The following is a 5165-nucleotide window of genomic DNA, read 5'->3' as shown; positions in this document are numbered from 1 at the left end:
ACACTCTTGTGAGTCTCCTTTTTGTGTGTTTTGGGGGACGGCACCCCACGAACCCCTCCCTCCCTCCCTCCCTCCCTCCCTGTCCTTCCACGTCTCTGATCCTTCCTCCCACTCTTTGCTCGGGTCCAAGGGATGAATAAATAGCCTCCTTGGGCAACTTTTCCTGTTGCTAATTTGGGGTTCTGGATCGAAAAAGGAGCTAAAAACAGCAACCCAATGGGCTAAATATAGCCGGCCTGGTGTGCGCACACATGCGCCGCTTGGCTCCTGCCGGTGTGATGATGCTCGGTCCCTTTGCTGCAGAGCGAGGGGGCGAGCCTCGTCGATGCTCATCATCACCATTGCCAGGGAGACTGACGGCAAGCGCTTTGGGCCCAGCCAGGGAGGCTATAAATATCTGTGGCTCAGAGGAAAGGGACCCCCAAGGGCCATCCAGTCCAGCCCCCGTCTTGCATGGAAGAAAGATACAGTCAAAGCCCTCCCGACAGATGGCCATCCAGCCTCAGCTTAGAAATCTCCAGAGAAGGAGACTTCATCATCATGATCGTCATCATCATCATCATCTATTATTATTGATATTAGAGGCAGGATACCATCAAAGCCCTCCTAACAGATGGCCATCCAGCCTCAGCTTAGAAATCTCCAGAGAAGGAGACTTCATCATCATGATCGTCATCATCATCATCATCTATTATTATTGATATTAGAGGCAGGATACCATCAAAGCCCTCCTAACAGATGGCCATCCAGCCTCAGCTTAGAAATCTCCAGAGAAGGAGACTTCATCATCATGATCGTCATCATCATCATCATCATCTATTATTATTGATATTAGAGGCAGGATACCATCAAAACCCTCCTGACAGATGGCCATCCAGCCTCGGCTTAGAAATCTCCAGAGATGGAGACTTCATCATCATCATCATCATTATCATCATCATCATCAAAGCCTTCCCGACAGATGGCCATCCAGCCTCGGCTTAGAAACCTCCAGAGACGGAGACATCATCATCATCATGATCGTCATCGCCATCATCATCATCATCATCATCATCATCATCATCTATTATTATTATTATTGATATTAGAGGCAGGACGGCACCATCAAAGCCCTCCCGACAGATGGCCATCCAGCCTCGGCTAAGAAACCTCCAGAGACGGAGACATCATCATCATCATGATCGTCATTGCCATCATCATCATCATGATCGTCATCGCCATCATCATCATCATCATCATCATCATCATCATCATCATCATCATCTATTATTATTATTGATATTAGAGGCAGGACGGCACCATCAAAGCCCTCCCGACAGATGGCCATCCAGCCTCGGCTAAGAAACCTCCAGAGACGGAGACATCATCATCATCATCATCATGATCGTCATCGCCATCATCATCATCATCATCATCATCATCATCATCATCATCTATTATTATTATTGATATTAGAGGCAGGACGGCACCATCAAAGCCCTCCCGACAGATGGCCATCCAGCCTCGGCTAAGAAACCTCCAGAGACGGAGACATCATCATCACCATGATCGTCATCGCCATCATCATCATCATCATCATCTATTATTATTATTATTGATATTAGAGGCAGGACGGCACCATCAAAGCCCTCCCGACAGATGGCCATCCAGCCTCGGCTAAGAAACCTCCAGAGACGGAGACATCATCATCATCATGATCGTCATCGCCATCATCATCATCATCATCATCATCATCATCATCATCTATTATTATTATTATTGATATTAGAGGCAGGACGGCACCATCAAAGCCCTCCTGACAGATGGCCATCCAGCCTCGGCTAAGAAACCTCCAGAGACGGAGACATCATCATCATCATGATCGTCATTGCCATCATCATCATCATCATCATCATCATCATCATCATCATCTATTATTATTATTATTGATATTAGAGGCAGGACGGCACCATCAAAGCCCTCCTGACAGATGGCCATCCAGCCTCGGCTAAGAAACCTCCAGAGACGGAGACATCATCATCATCATGATCGTCATTGCCATCATCATCATCATCATCATCATCATCTATTATTATTATTATTGATATTAGAGGCAGGACGGCACCATCAAAGCCCTCCCGACAGATGGCCATCCAGCCTCGGCTAAGAAACCTCCAGAGACGGAGACATCATCATCACCATGATCGTCATCGCCATCATCATCATCATCATCATCTATTATTATTATTATTGATATTAGAGGCAGGACGGCACCATCAAAGCCCTCCCGACAGATGGCCATCCAGCCTCGGCTAAGAAACCTCCGGAGACGGAGACATCATCATCATCATGATCGTCATTGCCATCATCATCATCATCATCATCATCATCATCATCTATTATTATTATTATTGATATTAGAGGCAGGACGGCACCATCAAAGCCCTCCTGACAGATGGCCATCCAGCCTCGGCTAAGAAACCTCCAGAGACGGAGACATCATCATCATCATGATCGTCATCGCCATCATCATCATCATCATCATCCTCATCATCATCATCTATTATTATTATTATTGATATTAGAGGCAGGACGGCACCATCAAAGCCCTCCTGACAGATGGCCATCCAGCCTCGGCTAAGAAACCTCCAGAGACGGAGACATCATCATCATCATGATCGTCATCGCCATCATCATCATCATCATCATCATCTATTATTATTATTATTGATATTAGAGGCAGGACGGCACCATCAAAGCCCTCCCGACAGATGGCCATCCAGCCTCGGCTAAGAAACCTCCAGAGACGGAGACATCATCATCACCATGATCGTCATCGCCATCATCATCATCATCATCATCTATTATTATTATTATTGATATTAGAGGCAGGACGGCACCATCAAAGCCCTCCCGACAGATGGCCATCCAGCCTCGGCTAAGAAACCTCCAGAGACGGAGACATCATCATCATCATGATCGTCATTGCCATCATCATCATCATGATCGTCATCGCCATCATCATCATCATCATCATCATCATCATCATCATCTATTATTATTATTGATATTAGAGGCAGGACGGCACCATCAAAGCCCTCCCGACAGATGGCCATCCAGCCTCGGCTAAGAAACCTCCAGAGACGGAGACATCATCATCATCATCATCATGATCGTCATCGCCATCATCATCATCATCATCATCATCATCATCATCATCATCATCATCTATTATTATTATTGATATTAGAGGCAGGACGGCACCATCAAAGCCCTCCCGACAGATGGCCATCCAGCCTCGGCTAAGAAACCTCCAGAGACGGAGACATCATCATCACCATGATCGTCATCGCCATCATCATCATCATCATCATCTATTATTATTATTATTGATATTAGAGGCAGGACGGCACCATCAAAGCCCTCCCGACAGATGGCCATCCAGCCTCGGCTAAGAAACCTCCAGAGACGGAGACATCATCATCATCATGATCGTCATCGCCATCATCATCATCATCATCATCATCATCATCATCATCATCATCATCATCTATTATTATTATTATTGATATTAGAGGCAGGACGGCACCATCAAAGCCCTCCTGACAGATGGCCATCCAGCCTCGGCTAAGAAACCTCCAGAGACGGAGACATCATCATCATCATGATCGTCATTGCCATCATCATCATCATCATCATCATCATCATCATCTATTATTATTATTATTGATATTAGAGGCAGGACGGCACCATCAAAGCCCTCCTGACAGATGGCCATCCAGCCTCGGCTAAGAAACCTCCAGAGACGGAGACATCATCATCATCATGATCGTCATTGCCATCATCATCATCATCATCATCATCATCATCATCATCATCATCATCTATTATTATTATTATTGATATTAGAGGCAGGACGGCACCATCAAAGCCCTCCTGACAGATGGCCATCCAGCCTCGGCTAAGAAACCTCCAGAGACGGAGACATCATCATCATCATGATCGTCATTGCCATCATCATCATCATCATCATCATCATCTATTATTATTATTATTGATATTAGAGGCAGGACGGCACCATCAAAGCCCTCCCGACAGATGGCCATCCAGCCTCGGCTAAGAAACCTCCAGAGACGGAGACATCATCATCACCATGATCGTCATCGCCATCATCATCATCATCATCATCTATTATTATTATTATTGATATTAGAGGCAGGACGGCACCATCAAAGCCCTCCCGACAGATGGCCATCCAGCCTCGGCTAAGAAACCTCCAGAGACGGAGACATCATCATCATCATGATCGTCATTGCCATCATCATCATCATCATCATCATCATCATCATCTATTATTATTATTATTGATATTAGAGGCAGGACGGCACCATCAAAGCCCTCCTGACAGATGGCCATCCAGCCTCGGCTAAGAAACCTCCAGAGACGGAGACATCATCATCATCATGATCGTCATCGCCATCATCATCATCATCATCATCCTCATCATCATCATCTATTATTATTATTATTGATATTAGAGGCAGGACGGCACCATCAAAGCCCTCCTGACAGATGGCCATCCAGCCTCGGCTAAGAAACCTCCAGAGACGGAGACATCATCATCATCATGATCGTCATCGCCATCATCATCATCATCATCATCATCTATTATTATTATTATTGATATTAGAGGCAGGACGGCACCATCAAAGCCCTCCCGACAGATGGCCATCCAGCCTCGGCTAAGAAACCTCCAGAGACGGAGACATCATCATCACCATGATCGTCATCGCCATCATCATCATCATCATCATCTATTATTATTATTATTGATATTAGAGGCAGGACGGCACCATCAAAGCCCTCCCGACAGATGGCCATCCAGCCTCGGCTAAGAAACCTCCAGAGACGGAGACATCATCATCATCATGATCGTCATTGCCATCATCATCATCATGATCGTCATCGCCATCATCATCATCATCATCATCATCATCATCATCATCATCATCTATTATTATTATTGATATTAGAGGCAGGACGGCACCATCAAAGCCCTCCCGACAGATGGCCATCCAGCCTCGGCTAAGAAACCTCCAGAGACGGAGACATCATCATCATCATCATCATGATCGTCATCGCCATCATCATCATCATCATCATCATCATCATCATCATCATCATCA

The sequence above is a fragment of the Anolis carolinensis genome, unplaced genomic scaffold (genome assembly GCF_035594765.1).
Source record: "Anolis carolinensis isolate JA03-04 unplaced genomic scaffold, rAnoCar3.1.pri scaffold_14, whole genome shotgun sequence".
In the NCBI taxonomy this organism is placed as follows: Eukaryota; Metazoa; Chordata; class Lepidosauria; order Squamata; family Dactyloidae; genus Anolis; species Anolis carolinensis.
Note: the sequence above shows the minus strand (reverse complement) of the source record.